This window comes from Opisthocomus hoazin, chromosome 21 (assembly GCF_030867145.1).
Source record: "Opisthocomus hoazin isolate bOpiHoa1 chromosome 21, bOpiHoa1.hap1, whole genome shotgun sequence".
NCBI classification, from domain to species: domain Eukaryota; kingdom Metazoa; phylum Chordata; class Aves; order Opisthocomiformes; family Opisthocomidae; genus Opisthocomus; species Opisthocomus hoazin.
In genome coordinates this window covers 11,323,792-11,346,210 of record NC_134434.1, presented here as the reverse complement: position 1 = coordinate 11,346,210, position 22,419 = coordinate 11,323,792, and positions in this window count along the sequence as shown.

The following is a 22,419-nucleotide window of genomic DNA, read 5'->3' as shown; positions in this document are numbered from 1 at the left end:
CACCAGAAATCACTGCTCCACACTGCTGTCCCCAGGGATGACCAGCAGCCGGCTGAGCGGAGCCAAGCCCACACCCTGCAACACAGCCCTACTCCCAGCCATATTTCATCCCAGAGAAAAGCTATGTAACTTCAATTCACCTGGAAGCCTGAAGCCGACCTGAGCCTTTTTCTCAGGGCAGGCTGAGAAGAGAAATCTTACACATCTCCACTTGATCATCTGCACCCTCAGGAAATAATCCCAAGGCACCACAGCACCCATCATATAAAGAAACACCCAAACCAGATGGGTGCACGCTTGCATTTCACTCTTGTTGTCTGCTCATGATACTAAAGGAAAACATCAGACTATCACGTTCTGTTCAGCTGTTTAGGCATGAAAGGAAGGTCCATTTGTTGAAATTACACATTGCAGTACCAAGCCCCCATAGAAATTTGTGCACTGCTAGGATGGATTGGCCTTTCTTTCTTTTGTTTCCACCACTGATATTCAGGTGCATGCCATGGGGCAGCACAATCTGCAGTTTTCCCTGTAGGTATAATTCACAGCACGAAATAGATGCTGCCAGCTGCCTTGGTTTTGGTTCAGACAAAACCGAGTGCTGTTTGGGTGACAATATTCCTGAGCAAATCTTGCAAGGCAAGCATAAAACCTGAAATTTAGGACTGAGCTGTAGAAAGCCTTGAAAACAGTCCAAGCCCTGCTCTCGCACCTGTATATATAGGCTCCAACCATGCGAGCAATGACTGCTCGTGTAGTCTGAGAGTAAAATCTACCCGTAACGTGCAGTTCTGAGGGGCCTTTCAGAAGATGTGTCTCCAAATGGCTCCGAGTATGGAACCGCGCTGTCAGCACACACACGTGCGTGCGGAAGTTGGATGTGGAAGCCGTGCTGACAGATACATGATCTCATTGGTTTGAGCAAGTTGTTATACAGAGCTCAGCCTCCACTCAGCAGGCTCACTGTGACTGAGAAGATCAGGAACTATTTCTCTCTCCTGTCAAAGAGTAATGGACCAGTATGATTAGGCTTGTTTAATTTTATCTAAACACTGCTTCCAAGTTACGCCTTGCTTTTAGGTGTTTGTTTAAACACTCCCATTTTCCACTTCAAATTTTTTTTTAGAAAAAAACCTCAAAGCATAAACTTCCCACTTAGCTGATAATTGATTTCTTATTTTTTAAAAAAATATTACATTAGTGAAAAATTTGCAAATACTCTCTACCTGGGATGTTCTCTTCCCCGGGTCTCTGGTGGTGCTTACAAGGGAAGGATTCAGCTTGGGGTGAGAGGAACACAGCCTGGAGCCCATCCACATCGCCGCTGTCGAACAGAGCCACCTGCTCCCCATGCACCCAATGCAGCAGAGGGTGAGGTCATGGGACAACCATCCCCTTTCGAGCATGACCTCATGGCTTAACAGCTCCTTGGCTGCAGCATGTGGGAAACTGGGAGCATTTCCCTCTGCTCCTCATCTTTAAAGTCACAGTTCTCAGTCTTCCCCAGGAGCCAAAACCACCTCTAATGACTACCAAGGCAGGAGTGTGGTCTGGTGAACAGAGAGACAAAGACCTTCACCTGGGTTTGCTGTGATTTATAGCAAGGACTTTCCTAACCCAAGCCCTATTCTTCCCACTTGTAGCCTTAATTTTCCCACCTGATAGTAACAGAAGCTTCTCCACACAGACTTTGCAGCCCTGCCCTGTATAATGCCTCAATACTGGTATTTACAGGTGCGACTGGTTGCCATTGCCTGTTTCAAGGCTTTTTCTGCAGAGACATGGAGATGTCACCTGCAACTCACTCTTGAGGTACAACAGCCTAAAATCTGGGACCTGCTGCCCCATAAACCCCGGCTTGCAGCCTTGGAGCAGCAGAGCCATATCAATCAGTGCCTCAGGGTCAATGCTTGCATCCTTTTCATAAACTCCCTCATGCAAGCATATTTGAGAAAATCTGATCTGAGACAGAAAAAGGCAAGGAAATATATTTAACTAAGGAGAGAGCATGGGAACAAAAGACCAGACAATGGCTGAGTAAATGAGCACTTACAAATTACTGTGCTATACAGCATTAGTCTTGCAAAGACAGTTGGACAGTTTTTCTTCTCGATTATGTGACTCCAAGTCTCTTTGAAATCACTGCTTCTGCAGCTTTGTTTTGCACCTAGGGTTTCTGCCCAGACACAATCCAGCATGTCGAGACCTTGCAGCGTGCCAAGAGTTTGCCATCTACCCAGCAAAGGCTCTGCAATTCCCCACCCCAGCGCTGAAAGGGGATGCCCTGTGATTCAGCGTCTCTGTTTGCTGTCATGCAAAGTTGCCTTCTGCTCCTATATTTCACCCCCCCAGGCTGTTTGCATGCAGTAGAAATGTGTCAAGCTTTTCTTGCTTGAAAGATACCTCCTTGGCAATGCATCCCTGCAAGTCCTGAGCTGCAGGGAGCTTTCTGACACATCTCACGAAATGCCTTTTATGGCTTAATGTGGGGCACACATTACATGTTGGCTGAGGTCATTTGTTTGCTGTGGCAGGTCTGTGGGAAGGGCAGCTGTGATCAAAAGGATTTGGAGGGGGTATAGCAGCAATCGTAGAACCTGCTCCAGGTTTAATGGACACAAGGAACTGCACCGAAACTTGGCAGTTTGATTTTGCTTTGAAGGCATGAGTTATGGCTTGTTCCCAAACAAGCAGGGGCAGATGTATCTCTAGATGCAGATGGTGCCAGAACTCAACCCTAAATAACTCATTGCTGTTGCTGACCATGGCTTTAGCTGACCAAGGTCAGAAAGCAAAGGGCCAGCAGTTCCTGGAGGCCACTGCTGTGCAAGCGAGACAGGCATAGACTCAGATGGCAGATGTCTACCTGGCTGTCATGGCCTGCTCCTGCTGTGCCTTTATTTTTTATCTCTGCTATCAACCCAGCCAGAAGCTGTGGCCAGCCATGCTGCTGCTCAGAAGAGGATTCCAGATTTTGTTCATTCAAGCCAAATCTCAACCTGGCTAAGAAAACAAGGAGCGATGTAGATTGGGCCTATCAATCACTTGGATTGGCTTTAACATTTCATGCAGGCAGCAAAAACCTTAATAAATATCAACTGCCGGAGATTTCTGATATTGCTGGAAAAGTTTTCCAGGTTTCTGGTGGAGCAGAAGTTAAGCAGAGCCCAGTGCATACACTGGAGCCCCAGGGCTGAGGAATGGGGAGGACCACAGGGAACTGAGCCACAGCCAAGTGTGCATAAACCACCCAGAGACTTGTGATGTGCAGGAAGGGAGAGGAAAGCGAATAGCTAAAAAGGCTGGAAAAAGCAACCCAGGGAATTGCATGGTGGCGTTGGAGGGCAACAAAACCCAAAATGTGCTGTTCAGATTCAAGTTAACTCTTATCGGAAAGGAGATGGAGTCAAACTTCTCCTGCCTTCAAGAGGAGTCTGTCCTTTAATCCTGAGCCCCTGAACACTGAATTCAACCCCCTGTGATCAGCAAATTTCAGTCACCTTAAAAGCAGCTCGTTGGACCCAAGCACAGACTCGAAGCACGTATCTGCGCACCTGACCAGAATGGATTTTATGCCAAGGCAGCTCAAGCTGAAGCACATCGGCTAAAAAACAAGGGAGACCTAAGGTACATCTGGAGATTTGCCAAAGCTTGAACACACGCATGGGCAAGAGCTGGGCAAGAGTTGTGCCTGGAAAACCAGGGCTGAAGGAGTTTCTGCTGAAGCATCCCCTTGCCACCCTAGCAGCCCAGTCTCTCTCCTCCTGGTTCACACGCACGCATTGTAACATGGCTGATCAGCAAGTGCCCAGATGCTTCCTTCAGCATTATTAGGCAGCATATCTGCCTATATTCGTGGTGCAAGCTCACATTGCAGATCTTTCCCTGACGGTGTGAACATTGCCTGTCCCCTCTTTCCCCATCGCTATCTCTGCTCCGTACGTGAGTCGGTGCAAGATGCTTATTCTTTTCCAGCTTGTTTCAGACCAAGACTCATTTGCTAGAGTCCAGCTGTCATCACATTTATTTTTCTTTCTCATGCTTTTCTTGGCCCGCCGTGCTGGGCAGTGATGGTATGTGGACCCAAGGGACCCCAGATGTGCTATGAAATGATGCAGAAGCATCAATATTTTCACTTTGAATGGATGAGGTTTTCTGCTGATTGCCAACTCGGTGCAGTCAAGGTTGTTTAAGGGCTTGGGTGAGAAGAAATGCACTGATGGAAACAAAGGAGGGAAGAAAAGCTTGAATGCAATGGTCTGGGGGAGATGACTTGGTTTTAACAGGGCTGATTATGATGCAGAAATAGAGTTGCTGAAAACCAGCTCCCCCGACTTCACTGCTGATAAATCTCTGCGCTTCACTGTGAATGACTCAGGCAGCAAATCTGAGAGGCTCATTCCTGATAGCTTTATTTTAAAGGTTTTCTTTCACAAAGTGCACTCTGAGAAGACGGGGCCTGATCCTGCCAAAAGACATTCCTGTGACGAGCGGTGAGCCTGTGACTGCTCCCACGGGAGATGCGGAGGGGTGTTTCCTGGTGCAGAGCCAGAGGCAGTACACTAAAGAGAAAAGTAGAGAAGGGCGGGGGTCTCCAGGGCAGGTTTGGAGCTCAGGTAGCCCAGTGGTGCGAAGACCAATGGTGGCAGCTGCTCAAACTTTATAAAGAAGATAAAAATTGTTCTCTCTCACAGTATTGATGGATTGACCGGAATAAAAGCAGAGTAAGCAAGTCCTCGTGGTTACAGTCACACTACCCACCTTGTTTATGAGGAGACCAGTTTGGTTCAACTAAGGTAAGGAACAGCTGTGATAGGTCCTGTGCAGACACACTGGCACCTGTCCTGCCCCGGCTAGTTTATGCCATCAAGACAGAAATGAGGTGGGAGAGGATACCCTCCCAGGCAAAGCAAAGTCTTTACCATGCCTCAATTTCCCGTTCAGAAAGTGAGAATAGCAATACCCACCAATTTTTAGCAGATTTTGAAAAGCACCATGTCATATTCATGTGTTTTTATCAGTAGTGCAATACTGACATATGCTGGTTCAAACTGCAGGAAAAATAGCTATGCTATAATTAATTAAAGCAAAGCCTTGTTATCAAGAATAGCTTTGACTATAGCTATATAAGATATAGGCATTCTCTCTTCAAAGAGAAATTCATGTTCGTGTAACGTAGCCCTGCTGATCTTCCAGGAGCTCTCAACTGTGCAGGGGACCTTAGAGGGAGCCCTGTGATCCTTTCCGTCTCCAGCACTCCCCCAATTTTAAACCAAGCACCCTTGGTGTGATTTCTTTTGATTTACTTATTATAGAAGTATTTTTCAAAACCTCTGATCATCTGGTTTTCTTTCATATGTTGTGTGACACCGGGGAAGAGAAATTGGGGCTGTGCAGCCTACTTCTAGTGCAGTTCCAGGCACACTAACACCAAAGGCGGGAAGGCATTCCTCAGCAGTAATAATCGTTAAATAAAAAGGAGAGAAATTCAAGCCAGAAAATGGAGGAACAGAAGTCTATCAAAAATATCATTAATAAAGGAGAACAAATACACTGAACAGACTCTTTCAAAGGGAAAACCACAGACACTGCGGGGCACTTTGCCTGCTCGCAATAAATGGAAGGTGTTATGAATTGCCACATGCTATCAAGGGGAGCAGAGCAGTGTGAAACCACCGGAACACACTGAAAGAAGGCTTATGCCCAGAGCCAGGTGCTTTTGGCAAACGTTTATAATTTCTCATTTGTCGTTAAACTTTGCCATTTCTCCCTGAGCTGGCAGATTCAGGCTTCTATGGGAATGGACCAAACTGCACCCATTTGGCAGATGGTCTCTGAAAGAAACTTCCCCTTCTCAGTCAGGGGTTTATGGAAAAAAAAAATCAATTAAGAAATAAATACAACGTTCTTCTTGAGAACAAAAAGGTGTTTTCAGCTCCTACTCGTAGACGGGAGGTCGGCAGTCCTGTGAAGAGCAGAGTGAACAAACTCTGTTTCCTTATGGATGCCCGTCTCTCCCTCGGCTGATTTTGTAACTGAATTAGGCTAAGTTTTCTGTCATCTCTGTCCACACCTATAAAATTCTTCTCTTGTTCCCTTTACAACTCCCCTCGCAGGAGAAGTTGGCTGTGACATGTCAGCTGCCGCGCTCGGCGGTGGGAATCGGGCCAAAGCGATTAGAGCAAACTCGAGGCTGTCCAAACCTCGGTAGGATTTGGGTTTTTTTCCCCCCTCAGCAGCCAGTTTCCCTTATACGTACACAAATTTGTTATTTAGATATTTACCTTCCTGTCAAATTCAGTTGAAATCAGGCAGCATGTTCAAGCTTGAGAAGAGGCACAAGGACAGACAGAAATACAGCTCCCTTGACAAACTGACTGCCTGGACCAAACTTTCCCTTCCCTTCCTCTACTCCAGGCTGCCTCGAAATATGATTTGCTCCTGATTTTCTCCTGCTATAGGGAGAAATTTTTGCAGGAAGGTCTCTGGTCTCACCAACAAATCTCTGACAGTCGTAAGCATCCCTCCTGGAGCTGCAAGGGGTGCTCCCTTGGCTCCCAACGTCAGCAACGCCTGCAAGCATTCTGGTGAAATGTGGTTTATTCCTCTTTACCTGCAAACAGCATTTCCCAGAGCAGAGATAGTTTCAAAGACCTTAATTTTTCCCAAGAAACTGGGTTGCTCCCCTTGCTACAGAAAGCAGCAAACGGCTCTTATTTTGCTTGCCAATGTGACCAGCTGAGCATGGGGAAGAGAAGGACCCTTCCAAAACCAGATTCAGTGTTTGGTTTCAGCAAGCATCCAGACAACATCACCAACTGCACCGCTCACCTACAGTAACTCAGATTTTAGTTGGCAAGGTATTTTTTTCTCTGCAGCATCATTTTGCTTAAGTCTAGCTTAATCTTCTTGACCAAAGAAACAGCAGTGGGAAAAGCAAAGTTTCCCCTTTGAACTAGTGGCTCATGCCTGGCTTGTCAAAAAAGGTTTTGAAAATCAGTAATATTCATCATAAAACTGCAGAGAAGGAAGTGGGAAGGAACTTGGGGATATCATTCCTCAAGCATTTTCCACCAAAGATTCATGGCACTTCCACGAGAATAAAAGAAACTATTGACCATTTGATGGTTCCCCTTTATAACCAATGCAGAATTAGGCTTTGAATATTCATTTGTTATTTCTGCTCCCCACATTTCACTTGCTTCAATGGACATGCATAGAGAGAACTTCTGTGTTGGTTTGCAGTCCCTTCACAAAGCACCTTCGGAAACCCTACAACCAGGAGGCAGCCAGGGATCACCAGACTGAACCAGTCTTTTCTCCCTTGTCCCAGCCCAGGATTAGCTTAGCATAACTTGTTCCTGGCAAAAAAAAAAAAATCCCCCAATGCCAGTTGCTGATGGGTGCATGCACCTTCTTGTTTCCCAGCAGTTCATGCAAACAGCCCTTTCCACAGTCTCAGGCTAGAACATGTCCCGAGCAGCCAGGTTTTTTTTGCGTGGCAAGAAGAAACATCATTTTTTAAATCATGCAAATGAGGAACAAGATCCATGTATAAAGTAAACAGACAACCTATTTTTCATCTATAATTGTTTCTTTGCCACATTAATAAAAAGATGGTGTGTATTATGGTTAATGAATATGTAAATGAGAGATGATTAATAGCTCATTTGGAGACAAAAGATTCATTTACCTTCTGTAATTCCTCTGTGCTTCCCATCCTCTGTTCGATGTCCTTCCAGCTCCCATCTCTTAATGCCTGAACTGGATCCCTTTGACACAAAGAATTAGTAAAACCAATATTGCCCACATTAAACTGAAGACCGAGCCCAAAGCATTTGTTTTTTTCATCTCTTTGAGGGCATCCATACCACGCATGGAATAAATCTTCATTCACCCAAAAACACTTGAACTAAACAACCTGGCCTGGACATAAAGGTTTAGGATCTGTGTCCCAGCTGGATAAACAAACCCCCTTGCCAAGGTGTGCTCCCATGGGGAACCACGGGGCGTGAGCATGGGCTGGGCAAAGGCTTCTCACTGAAAAGCTCCTTTGAAAGGTGCCTTTTTCCATCCTTTATGAAATCCTTGTCTGTGGGCAATACCCTTTTTTTGACAATACTGTAAGATTTCGGCTTTGATCTGGAAGTTTTCTTTAGAAAATGTCTGATGGTGAAACTTTTCCCTCTCTCCCACTCCATTTTTGTACAAAGTACCTCCTGTCTGTCCTGCACAGACCCTTTTCAGCCTCATTCCATGCTCTCTGGCACTGCAACTGCAGTATGGACCCCACCAAAACCCTCAGCCTTTGCCTTTGAAATGCTCATTTTGTGAGAGCTTGGGGTGAGATCCGTCTGAGGGCCTGGCATGCGGATTGCTTCCCTGGCACATCAGGTTGCATTTATTGGGCAGCTGAACCACCAAAGCGGTATCTAGCTTGGGGACCATCCCCTCCTGCTCATTATCATCTCATCTGTGAGGCTCCTTGGGCTGGAGTCCATTCGCAGAGGGTCTCCCACAGCCTCCCAGCATCACTTCTTTACCTCTCCTTTCATAGAGGAGTGAGAGTCCATTTGCCTGCTCCTACAAGAACAAACACGGCAACTTGGCAGGGAAATCCGGCTACTGAGTCTGCAGGACGCATCTCTCGTCAGCTGGTGATCAGGAATGCAGTGTGGCCATGTCTGCTGCCAGAAATCTTCAAGCCAGTGAGGCTTGTGCAGGAGGAGACCCTTGGAGTCTGTGTAATGGAAAAAATGCAAACTGCTTTTCAGGAGAAACACTGGGATCTGTAAAAGCCAAATGCTTCTTGCCTCTCTTCTTCCTAAATTTCCCTTGCTTTCCAGGCTGCATCTTAAGGGAGAAGTTGAATTATCAGGAAAAGTGCTGCTTGCTGCTTGTGACCACGCACGACTGCACAGGCGGAACCTGCCAGGCCTGCAGCAGCCCGCCTATTGCAGAAAAGGTCCCTTCTCTCTACATTTAAGCAGAGCTGTTATGAAAAGCCATTGAGTTCTCCCTGTCCCCTGAATTACTAAGCTTACACCTGAACTGTAGATCAGCCCCTAGGTTTTAGCAGCCTACAAAACGCAGGGTCAGCACGTGCAGGGACCATTGCAGCACACCCCGGGCTTGACTCTGGGGTCATCAGAGTGAGCAGGAACCACACAAACTGCTGCCTCCCCCATAGCATGGGGCTGCTAGAACCAGAAAAGGCTATTTGGGGAGCGTGACATTGAGCTGTGATGTAGCAGTCGGGCACAGAACTCTGCAAATCCCTTTAGCAATGCCCAAGGGCTGCACAGAGAAGCCAAACCCCTTCGAGCACCAGTGCACACTGCGAGTTTGCCGTGCTCGGGGAGTCCCCTGCCCCAGCGCACCGACCGCAGAGCTGTGCGGGACGCAGGACACAGCCCCTCCGGGCTGTGGCAGGACTTTCTGCTCCAGCACCCCTGTTTATTCAGTGTTTACATCATTTAGCAGTGGGTGCCAGTCACCCCGCTAACACACACTTTTTTGTTGGAATTAAATATCCACACTGATAGCCCCCTGAACTGCTCGGTTCAGACCGCTCAAGTGCAGGCACGGGGGTCAAAGGAATTTTCGTTTGGTTTCGCTACAGTTTGGTGTGTTTAACTGGGCTGAAATTGGTGTGCTAGGCAGATTTTGTTGGCGTTTGGGGTTTTTATTTGGTGTGGGGTTTTTTTTCTTTGCACATTGACTGACCTTGCAGAGTGCTGAGAGGCAACTGAGCTGCTCAGGGTCTTCAGTGTCCTCCCTGCTCCTCAGGACACACAGACGCTGGCTGCTCCTCATTTCCAAGGATCTGGCACTAATTCCTTTGAACACTTTCCATGCACCACGTGAGCTCACCTGCACAGACTCACGCACCCTCCCGCAGCAGCCGTTCCGCCCTCATGGCGTGCGGGCTCTGCCTCTGCACCGGCTCCGGGGTCTCCTGGATGCTACCCCTGCGAGCGAGCAAAGGCACTGGCGCAGGTCAGACCTGCTGCACCCATCGTACCCATCCTCTCCGGTGTCCCCACAGCCCTGAGACCCTCTGCAAAACCAGGAGAGGCTCCCTGCAGCTGCTGGGAACAGCTCGTTCGGGCTGTGGGGTCTTTCGGGAGGAGTTGTTGTGCTGGGTGTACGTTACCTGAACAACTGGGGGGTGCTTTATTTCTGTAGAATTCGGGTTTGATTCTGGATCAGTCTGCAGAGCCATTTTGGACATAAACCTTACAGTATGTATTCGCATCTACCCCTTTCCTCCTAATCCCAGGGCAGTTGTACCTCCCTACACAGCCTTCAGCCCTTTCCCAGCCTTCTCCCATTTCACCTATATCCAATCCTGGACTTATTACAGGCCTAAAAAAAAAAAAAAAAAAAAAAACGAAGTTTCCTTCAGCTTCCAGAAGCAGGTAACTGAGAACCTCAGCTTTCCAGAAACACACAAAATTGATTTTTAACTCTTCTAGTTATTGGAAAACACAACCCAAAAGGAGGTTCCCAAACGTCGCTTGGATAACCACCTTTTGCCTGAGCACCGGATGATGGAGCCAGCCCTTAGTGCAGCCCCTGGGCTCGCTGTGGTGTCCCCAGCTCAGGGACAGCAGGACATGTCCAAGGTCACAGGTGAAGAGCAGAGGGAAGATTCAGAATGTCAGCCCTTCCCCCGAGTACCTGCAGGGCCCTTGTTCCCCAGTCCCACCACCCTTCCCCACTCACACACTCCGCTTTTGCCCCGGCGAGGGCAGGAGGAGGGACTGTCACCCTGTCACCCCACCACCCCGTGATTTCGTGAGGGCTTCTGCCCAACAGCAATCAAAATATCCCCAACAATCATGGGAGGTAAAAAACCTGAACAGATGCAATGGGAAGGTTTCTCCTGAAACTTGATTTAAGCTTCCCGGAGATACACAAAGATACGGGCCCACATCGGGGTTTACTCCCAGCTTGTGGGGGGCAGCCGCTCCCACCCAGCTCCATCCATAATGCAGGAGGCTTCAAAAGCCAATGAGGAGCCCAGGAGAAGTCAGCTTCTGCGAACCCCTGCTCCTGTACCGCCGGCGAAGGAAGCAGGCGGTACAAGCACGGGAAGGAAACAGGTCTTCTGTCCATCCCCTTTCAAGGGGGGGTTCCCTTTGAGGGGAAAAACTTAATTATAATAAATAAATGGATTTCTGAACTGCAGCCTGGCTCAGCACTGCGCCACGCTTACTTGTCCACACGCGCTTTCCCCAGCGAGCCATGTTCCTCTGCGCTCACCTTCAGCATCCCGCATGATACGGGCAGATTTTTTTAATTGGAGCAAGAAGGTGCAGGCTCTCCCTTGGGTAATTGCTTTCACCCTGCTGAGCTGAGCAACCTGCAGTGTCACAGATCGAGCCCAGACATTCCCTAATTTCCTGGGTGAGCTCGGGCAGACAGAAACTCGGCGGCCGAGCTGGCTGCACGCTTGCCATCAAAATGGAAATTTGGCCAAGACATCACTGGAAATCAAAATTTTTGCAGGGAAAAGAAAAACACAAAAAAACATGCTTAGTTATTTGTTCCAATTTTTCATTAAAAGCAAGAATTTTCCTTAAAGTAAATGTTGGTTACAGAAAAGCAGCTGTTCCTTTTGTTTTCTGTAACCAGAACCAGAAGAGTGGTCCTGAAAAACATTTTGAAAACCAGCTGCTTTGGTCAGTAAACCAAAAAAAAGAAAACTATTGCAACAGCTAAAATAAATATTTTTCTCTGAATTTCCCAGAATATAAAGAAAAGATGTGATTCAATGGATTACAGTCAGTAGCCCAGTCGCTTGACGCTGCCACAGACGACGCGCATTCGCTGCCTGCAGCTTCGCAGACCTCCACAGCCCTCTCCGTTAGCTCTCCGTTAGCAAAAAAAGTTCCCGTGCTCAGGCTCCCAAGGACCAAACCCCCAGTGGGATGGTCACTGTCCCGTGGTGTTGGATCTGAAGCCCTTCCAGGCAGTCGCCTAGCGCTGTGCCCATGGGGAGTATTTGCATGGCTGGTGGGTGCAGAAGCGACCCTTGGAGCCCCAAGCCCGGCTGTGGTTGGGCACAGCTAGTGGAGGTATGTTGGGGAGTGGGCTATGCCGTAGATCATAGAATTATACATTGGAAAAGACCTCTAAGATCATCAGGTCCAACCATAATGTTTTCTCAGTTACCTGGACCAGTGTTTCCAGCTCCCCCACCTCCACCATGGCTCTGTCTTTCCAAGGCTGATGGAGTTAAGCAGATCGCGCTGATAGACTTCTCTCTGGCTTACCTGGAGCATTTCAGCCACTAGGAAGAGAGAAAAAAAAAAAAAAAAGAAAAATCAAGATGTCTTTCTGGATCTTAGGTCATTTATTGATTTTTCAGTTTGGACAAAGTATCATTCAAAAACCAAACTCTTCCTCATTAATGCATCTTTGGTGAGTCCAGGTCTATAGCAATCAATTAACACATGAATAATTAAAACAACATTTTAGAATAAAATATTCTGTCCTTAAGAAGGCCTGTGATGTGTGAATTATGGGGCATTAATTCATACCCAGTTTTCTTAATGGACCTCAACCTTCGGCCTCACATCTAGTGACAATGAAGTGGGAATTAATCCACCTTATTTCATGCACTGTCAACTCATCCCATCTAAACAGAGCGCAGCCCCCGAAAGGTCACCCAAATCTGTGGGGAGAGCAGATGTGGATGGGGTCAGCTTTACCGCAGCCCCTGCATGGGGCACCCTGAGGCTCCAATGGCACCAGGCGAAGCCCAGGACCACGTCTCCTGCACAGCCTGGGCTTTATTTAACCCAACAGCAGGGCGTATGGGGTTGGGATCCCCTTGCAAGGTAAAATGCCATCATCCTTCCTACTGCTTGGGCAGGAGCTTGCCTGATGCCTAGGCGTGGCCTCTCCGTAGCCCTGCAGGACCCAGGCACGGGTTGCTCCTCGGAGCTCTCCCACCCCACACCAGCTCCACCTCCCAGGGCTTCACAGCCCTTGAGGGACAGGTGAGCAGCAGTGAGCCCTTCGCTCTGTGCCCCGTGCGCTGGGTCCATGGCCATCACAGGAGGAGCAGAGGTCCAGAGCTCAGACCTCCCGTCCCTAGAAACCCCCCATCTTGGAGGACGCTGGCCCCACTGTCCTCCCCAGGTAGCAGGTTCACTCGGACTTGTCGGAGAGATGCTTCAAAGGAAAGGATGCAAATTCTATTACCCATCCCTCAAGGTTTCCTCTGTTAAAATCAGATCTGGGCTGGCAACATCTCTGTGCTCCTGCACTTTGAGATGAGCTTTAATTAAGAGGTAAAATTATTAAAGCTGCAAGTTATTATAGCCTCAGGACCCCGGCCCAGTGATATGAAGCAGATGGTCCAGGGGCAAGCGACAGCCCTTTAATAAAGCGTTTGCAATTCATGAGCATTAATTATGTCCACTTCTCTCATTTTAAAATGTTATGCTTGTCAGCCCTGGTATTGTGTGGAAAGCAAGCATGATGAATTAGGCAAACCCCTTCTGGTTGAGGACATATTCTTTGTGTGACAAAAATTAAAAGTATTATCTCCCAGCAGATAGAGTGATTAGAATATCTAAGCACTCGGGGTTCTCCACCCCTCCTCAGCCTTTCGCCCAGCGCCTCACCATCCCTTTCAGGGTTTTGGAGGGCGCTGCAGGGATCCGGCCATCCCCAGGAGGCAGCAGGGAAGCACCGCTCCGGTCCCTGGGATGTTGACCAAGGGCACCAGGGTGCTTCGAACAGCTGTTTGATGGGGAACTGGTGCCACCCCGGGCAAGTCATTTATCCTCTCGCCTCACCCCCCACCTGCCCCATGTATTATTTATAGTAAGACTGTAGCCTATAAAACAAATCACGAGGGAGCGGGTCGATCCCACAGCATTCCCTGCTCCGCTGCAGCTTGCCATCGTCACCAACGTGCTTCCTCACCTCATTTCCACGGGTGTGAGCTTCCCGCATGCTCTGTCCTGCCACCACATCCCTGGCCAGAGCCACAGCGTTTCAGGGACCACGCAGAGCTGGAGACAGCCCTGCCTCGCCCAGTCAGCACTGGGCTGGGGAAACCAAGGTGACACCACAAGGTACAGCAGATAAGAAGCTGAGATCCCAGCCTGGACCTCTTAAATCCTCACCCTCAGTCGTGGTGCCCACCTGGGTGGTACCGCAGCTCCAGGGCTAAACGCAAAGCACCTGGGGGCTGTTACCAGAGGGCAGCATCCAGGATCCACGTGGATGGGCAGCCCTGGGGAAGGCCAGTCCCACAGCAAATGCTGTCACTCTGCTGCTTTACGCTTTTGCTGGTCCAGGGCCAGGCCATGCTCTGACATCCCAGCAACAGCATCCGAGCCTTCACATCCCAGCACACCTGCACTGCATGGGAGAGGAGGGCAGAGGTTCAGGCAGCACTGCCCTCGGGCCAGTCCAACTCCCTTTTGCTGCAAGCACAGCTTCCAGCAGTGGAGTAATCCCAGATTTTGGCCTCTCAGAAGGGGGTGAAATATTGAATCTGTGCTACTCTTTTTCAGAGAACAGCCACAGCTATGTGAAATCAGACAAATGCACATAGGAGACCACCCCCCATTTGGGATGCAAGGGATAGAGGAATCTCGCTATCCTGGTGGGATGAAGCTCTGGCTGAATGCCTGGACCTGTGCCTCTGGTTGCTCATCACAGTTGTTGATAGACTGAAGGAGTTGACACACCCGCTTGTCGTGGTGATAAGAGATAGGTTTGAGACTGGTTTGGGCTGGAAGAGACAGGCTGAGGAGGTGCAGAAAGCACAGGGAGCGCTTTGGAAAAACAAACGGGACGCTCAGACACCAACAGCGCTGCCCGTCTGCACATGGGGCTTGAGAACGCGGCGTGAATAACTGCTCACCTGGCCCATCAGGAAACCCTGCACAGCCACCTGAAAACGCCAGTCTTTCTTACTCTTGTCCTTTGCTTCCCCCCCTCACCTCTTTTTCGTCCGAGCACTTGATGCATTCAGTAAGACCACCTAAAATATAACAGAGATTAGTTCTTCCTACCACCCCCAGCAATGGGAATTTCCTTTTGGTTGCTGTGATTCACAACTAAAAATCCCCTCCTTGCATTTTCCTAGGTACAAACTCAGGTTTTTCATGCAGGGGAGGTCTCGTGTCATGCCTGATGTTACAAGGCTGGTGGGAAAGGGCAAGGGATATTAACTTGCTCAGACAGCTCCCCAGCCCCTGAGGGCATCAGATAACCCAGTCTGACCTTACAGCATGAAGCCACCTGCCCTCCCCGTAACAGCTTCACCCACTACACAGCCTCGTTTAAAGATGACATCATTTACATTCATAGAGATTTATTGGCTCTTCCTTTTGCCCTGAATTAAGCCCCACTGTGGGACCATTTGATTTTCCAGGCATTGGTCAGAGAAGCCCAGGACTGGAGGAAATGGTCTGTGTGAGTCCCTCACAGAGCCCCAGCCAGGGGGGAGCATGAGGCTTCGGGAGGGCACAAATCCACCCTGCAAACGGACCATTTCCACATCCCCAAAAACGATCCCACACACTGTGCTGACCACTAAGCATCAGTCTGAGCTGGTCTGCGTCGAAGTGAATCGACAGCCTAGAGCCCAAAAGTTGATGCTTTAAATGAAAACTGGTCCTCCTTGTGAATCCTTATGCACAATAAGCAAGACCAAATGCTCGGGACTGGCTTTATTCAGCCATCCTGGAGGAGGAGGAGGATGCTGTGGGTGCTTGTTCGGTGCAGTGATGGCTCAATGCGATGGGTGTCTTGCACACCGGTGACTCTGCATTGCGCAGGAGCCTGCGTCAGCCTCGTGACACCCTTTGCCTGCCCCATGCAGGGATCCCAGAGGACAATCCCAGCCTCCCACCGCACAAGATAGGCTGGCAGGTACACACTGCTCCTACCTGTGCTTTGCATGTGGGGAAACTGAGGCAGCACCAGCTTGCCCACAGAAACGCATTGCGAAGGGCTGTTTTCAGGTTGGCTGAGTCAAACCAATCCACAAGACGATGTGGATGCTCAGCTCCGCTCCAAGATGAGCTCTCTCAGCACAGGAGCTCCCCAGGCCCCTGAACCCAGCAGCCTGCTGCAAGTGATGTAGGAACCTACTGCCTTCTCCCACACATTTCCACGGATCAGGGTTTTTGTGTGTTTGCTGTCAGCTTCACAGGAGTTTTGTTTTGCTTTGAAAATTAATTTGGCTGTGATTTATTTACAGCCATGCTCAGAAAATTTGTGGCCCCTTCTGAAACCTCTGTACACATGAATGCTTGCAGGGACTGAAATAATAGCTACTTACGCTGCTGGGCAAGAAGAGCCCCAGAGGTAATGCTCCCAGGTTGCTGCAGGTCTGCAGACCACCCTCTCCTAGACCAGGATATTCAGCCATGCAGCCTGTTGGTATTAACACAGAACTCCATGCTTCTATTCCCATCCCTTCACTGGCCATGACCAGACACTTCCCATCACTCGCTGCCAGGAGAAACGCAGCTTGTGCCACCATCTGAGCTCAAAGCTCTTTGGAGACTATTGCCACTGCATGAACAAGTCCCAGCACAATGACAGTTGTCCCAAGGGGGTCCCCCAAGGTTTGCTCTGAGACCTCTCAGGAAAAGGGGTGGGTGGCCCTGCTGCAGGTTTCTAAAGGAGCAACTCTAAAAGGTCATCAGTGGCTCAGGGGCATCCAAACAAGCCTTAGGGGCAGGTGTGAGAAGAACCTAAGGCAGTGCAAACTCTTCTCTGGCACATATCTGGCCCCAAGGACCATGAGCTAAACCTGCCAGGAGCACCCACGCAGGGGTCAGCCCCAGTGTCTGCTCCCTGCTCTCTCCTGGCAGGGACCAGTCCTGCAGCAGTCCTTCGCAGGGCACTGCATGTCCCTGGAGAAGCAGCTTACAAACCGTGACCAGCAGACACCCAGGGCTAAGCGCAGCCTCGGGGAGCATGCCGGTGCCCGAGACACGCAGGCAGGGCTGGGGGACGCTACTCAGGACCTCCAGGAGAGAAGGGCATTTCTGGAACTGCAGCTGGAGGCCAGGTAGGGCTCCCTGTGGTGACTGGGACCAGCCCAGCACACAGCTCTCCCAGGTCAAGCACCAAAGCATGGGCCTGTAGCTGCTGAAGGATAAATCAAATACATGGTTGCTTCCTGCCACCGGTGGGTTATTGGCATATGCAATGCTTTCCTTGCACATGCATGTGTATAATTTGCACGTGCAATCATCCCTGGGCACAGGTATCTCCCCACTGCCTTGCTGTGAGCCTGCCCAGCTCGCAGCCTGCAAGGCCACATGCTGCTTTCCGAGCACGGCACAGGGGCCAAAGCAGGCTCAGATCCCCCAAACGCTTATTTCCCCCTAACGCTTATTTCCCCCTCATGCACAAAAAAAATCCACCTTTTTTTTTTGGCCGAGCTCAACACCAGCATACCTCATCCCAGTTCACGGCCAAATGCAGCTGGTTCCCTGGGTCGGGCACGCAAAGGTCTGCGCAGGGCGCTGGGAAAGCACTCCCTGCAGAGCTTGAACAGCCTTCGGGGCTCGGGAACCTCCCGCTCCGGGGCTGCAGAGGGGTCAGCTGCAGCTCCAGCTCCACGGCCGGGGGCACCGGGGCAATGCCGGGGTGCTGCTGGGCTCAGGGGCTCCCTCATTAAGTGGGAATAAGAGAGAGAGAGAGAAAACAAAACAAAACAAATTTAGATACTGAACACAAGGAAGGGGAGCTGGAAAGTAATTCATTATCCCAGCTTCCTCCCAGGGTTATTAAATCCTCCCCATCGCCATGGTGTGGGCGGTAGGACATCCTGCCCTGCGCCAGGGCAGATGGGATCTCCTCCAAACCACCCCCAGGTGCTTCACGGTCAATTAGAGGCGAGCTCCGAGCAAGGGAGAGGGGTTAAAGATTACGCAAAGGGCCAGGCCAGGGACACAGCGGGGAGCTCCTCTGCTCATCTATATCATAGACACTAATTTGGTTTAATTTACTTCAAAGACTTTCCTGTAGGCTGTGGCGTACGCGGGGTTGGGATCTATTTTTCTCAAAAGAGGTTTGAAAGGGGGCAGGGGCCTTTCTCTTGAAAGCATCCCAGGGAGAGTGCTTTGGGGTTTGATTTTTTTTTTACAAGGGCTGTATCCAAAGGCAGATAAGAGGGAGCCCTGGGAAATGAAAGCCAAAAAAGTATATATGAAAGGAAACACAGCCGACAAAGACTGAAATGAAGCAGTTAAAGCACTTTAAAATAAAGCCTCTCCCCACCCGATGCCTGCAGAGGGGCAATAAAACCACCCTGCAAAGTGCTAGCCAAAGATTCCCCCAGGAAAGCACACCCTTTGGGGAAAGTTAAAGATGTTGAATTATCCCCCAGGAAGCGAATAAACCCAGGACAACTCGGTGCTTTTATCCTTTCATCAGTCGGTGGAGAAGTGGCTTGTTAATGCTGGGAGGCTTAGTGAGAATGTAAACCCGAGCGAGCAGCCACGGGGCTGGGAGCGGGGTGGCCCCTCGGCAGGCAGGGAGGAAAAAGGGAGGACTGGATGCCGGGCTGCAGCCCTGGACCTGCTCTCTCCTGCACCGTGGATGAGGCAGAGACCAGAGCCCGGAGCTCCACCGGCCCCCAGCCCAGCTCTGAGCAGTTCTCTGCAGTTCTGGGCCATCACAGCAGCCCTTTCCCCACCCCACACTGGGGAAGGGGCAGCAACTCCTTGGGAGGAGGCAACGCAAGGACTGAGGGGTGCAAAACCACACTGGGGACTGACCCTGCGGGAGCACCCCCAGAGCTGTACACTTTCAGCCCCAGCACAGGTCATCCTCAGCTGAAATCAGGGTTAGATGCACCAAACACTCCCGGCTGTCTCTGCAGCATCTCAGGCACCTCCTGACTTCAAAGCAGGGGACTCCAGCGCTTGCACACGCTGTCTCGGGGCTCAGCACACGGCTAAAGTGGCATCTCCTGTGAGGGGCGAGCGGAGCTGCGGCGGAGGAAGCTCTCCATTAATCACCACACAAAGAGGCTGTGTTCAGGGAAGCATCGATAATCACGTTAAATAATTAAGGGGGGGAAAAGTTGACCAAGTGAGAATAGGAGGGCTGCAGGGTCAGCGCTGGAGGGCAGGGTCGGGAGGCAGAGGTTTGAGGGCAGGCTAGAGGATGAGGACGGCGGAGGGACAGGAGAGCTCAGAAGACAGGCAATGGGATGCAAAATAGGTGTTGTTAGACTCTGAAAACAGGCTGAGACTACTGCACCCAGGTCCTGTGTGGATCTAAATATAATTCACTGACCATATCCCAGTTCCAACACATCTGGGGCAAACCCAGTCCTCAGCACCCCTGTGCTTGGGAGAGTTTGGCAGGGGAGGTCCGGAGTGGGTGGTTTTATCCAAAGCCCAGTCGTAGTGGTAGTGTTGTTATAATATTTGCTTTAATTAATCTGCTTACAAAGTAACGATAAAACCTGCTCAGATCACATGTGATTAGAGTCTTTTCTTCTAACAGGGCTGAAGTGGGCATCTTTGGAGCCCTCCTACCCAGGACAGGTTATCTGACATTATTTGTGTCACATAAACACATAAAAATGATGGAAAAACAATTTGCCACCCGCCTCAGTTCTTGTGAATTGCAGCAATAAAACAGACATGGATGTGGTTCATCTTATTTGGTTAATAACACTAGACTAAGCAGCCAAGCTAGAAAAGAAAATGCAAACAATGATTTGTATCCGGGCTGTTCGACTCACAGGTCACTTGCCTGTACTGCTTCCTCCATGCAGGTTGCGTGGGGTAATTCACTGCATGTTGCTAGCAAACTTTGCTAGTTGACTTGAGCTTGTCATGAGGATGTCTGACCCTCTGCAAGGTATTGGCCCTTGACATGGGCTTGGCATCACAAATGCTGGATTAGCTTCAGGTGTCTTCCTTGTTCATTAACAGATTACAGTCAAGAGGATGAGAAGGGACTGGAGCACCTTTAGCTGACATTGAGGTGCCCCCAAGGGCCTGGGTCTCTGTGTAGAACCATGCTTGCTCCCACTCGGTTCATCTTCCCATGTCCACACCTGAGCACTCCCTGGCTGGGTCACTCTTATAGGAGTCGACTCGTTCATTTGGACAGAGTAAAGCCTCTTGCTCCTTGTCAGCCACTACGGTCTGAAGGAAACTGTCCCTGCATGAATTAAGGCAACCTTAGATATAAGAAAGAAATTCTTCACCATGAGGGCGGTGAGGTCCTAGCCCAGGTTGCCCCAAGAAGCTGTGGCTGCCCCCTTCCTGGCAGGGTTCAAGGCCAGGCTGGATGGAGCTCTGAGCAACCTGGGCTGGTGGAAGATGTCCCTGCTCATGGCAGCGGGGTTGGAACTAGAGGATCTGTGAGGTCCCTTCCAACCCAAACCCTTCCGTGATTGACCAAAGAAGTCAAGCCAGAATTAACTAATTAGCTGGCACTTAGTGCTGGCTGTAGCAGCTGGATTTCCCAGGTGTGGTCAGCACCTAGCACCTGCCTTACCTCTACCTGCAAAGGTCATGCTGGTGCCAGAAGAAAAGGGCTTTGCAACGGCGGCTAAAAGGCAGCCGTGGAGGGGAGCGCGGCTGCAAGCTTGGCAAGGGGACCGGGCTCACCCCCCGGCCAAGGGAACCGGGCTGAGCCCTCCCTGCCCGAGGGGACCGGGCTCTCCCCCCCGCCCGCACCGGGCCCCGCGGCGGTCCCGGGGCCGCTCCCGCCGCGCAGCCCCGCCCCGCCCCGCCCCGCCCCGTCCGCTCCCGGGCCGGCTCCGAGCTGCCACCGCCCGGCTGCCGGCCGAGCAGCTCCGGGCTGGGCGGGAGGGGCTGCGGGCAGCGCGGCTGCTCCCGGGCACCCGGGGCTTTTATTCCCGCCGTAACTTTTCAATTTGCACGGCAGTAAACGAAAGAGGAAGATGAGATTCGCTGAGCGCCGTTTTTCAGCAGTATTTACTGCTGAGAGCACTAGAAAAGCCATTTAAACAATTGCTTTTACGATGCACCACGCATTAAAGAAACTTCCCTAATATTTCTCTCGCCCCCTCCGCCACAGCGCTGTCCACCCAGCTGCTTTGTGGCTGCCTTGGTTTGAACTGGGCTGCAGCCCCAGGGGGCACTGAAATTTCGAGCTTCGTGTAGCTCAGAGTGTGCTTACAGCGGGTCGGGCGGCAACGCCAGGTCCTGCCCCGATGTCCCCCGCCATCTCGCGAGCTGGAAGAGCCGAATGCAGGGAACGCAGCACCCGACGTGGGTGATGTGCCCCCAGCCCGGGTGCTGGTGGTCCCCGCAGTCCCCACGGAGCTGGGCTTCTGGCTGGGGGCTGGAGGACGGGCACCGCAGCCACTTGGTGTGGTGAGGGGCAGGCTGAGGGCTGGGACACTGAGGCTGGAAAAGATTTTTTCACCAGAAGGGGAATCATAGAATGGTAAGGGTTGGAAGGGACCTTAAAGATCATCTGGTTCTAATCCCCCTGGCCAGGAGCAGGGACATCTTCCCCCAGCCCAGGGTGCTCAGAGCTCCATCCAACCTGGCCTTGAACCCTGCCAGGGAGGGAGCAGCCACAGCTTCTCGGGGCAACCTGGCCCAGTGTTTCACCACCCTCATGGGGAAGAATTTCTTCCTAATATCTAATCTAAATCTGCCCTCTTTTAGTTTACAGCCGTTCCCCCCTTGTCCTATCACTCCACACCCTTGTGAAAAGCCCCTCTCCATCCTTCCTGTCGGCCCCTCCAGGCACTGGCAGCTGCTCTAAGGTCACCCTGGAGCCTTCTCTTCTCCAGGCTGAACAGCCCCAGCTCCCTCAGCCTGTCCTCGTAGGAGAGGTGCTCCAGCCCTCGGATCATCTCCGTGTCCTCCTCTAGACCCGCTCCAACACATCCATGTCCTTCTTATGCTGGGGGCTCCAGAGCTGGGCACAGGACTCCAGGTGGTTTCCAAGGCTCGGCGAAGCCCAGCCCGGTCTAGCGCTGGTGAAGGTCCCACCCCAGCAGCAGACAGGACCGGAGCCCCCCGAAGCTCCCTGCGTTTTGGTTATTAATTATTCCCACTTCAGCCCAGCCGTTCCCCGCGGGCAGTGGGAGATGCCGGGGGGGGGGGGGGACGGCAGCCCTCCACACCGCTGAGGCGAGGGCCGGAGCTGCGGGCTGGGTGACCCTCGCGCCCCAGGGGACACCGCTTCAGCCCTGTCCCCATGGTCACCCCGGACCCTGGAGACCCCAGACCCCCCCCGGGGCTGAGCGGGTCGGGCCCTGCCGCCGGGGTGCGCGGGGGGAGCAGCAGCGTCGCGCCCGCCCTCCCCCGGCGCCCTTGGCCCGGTCCCCTCGGCAGCCACAGGGCGGCAGCCGCGGGCCGGCATCGCGCCGGGGCTGGGGCCTGCGCCTGGGCCTGGGCCGGGGCCCCCCCGCTCCCCCCC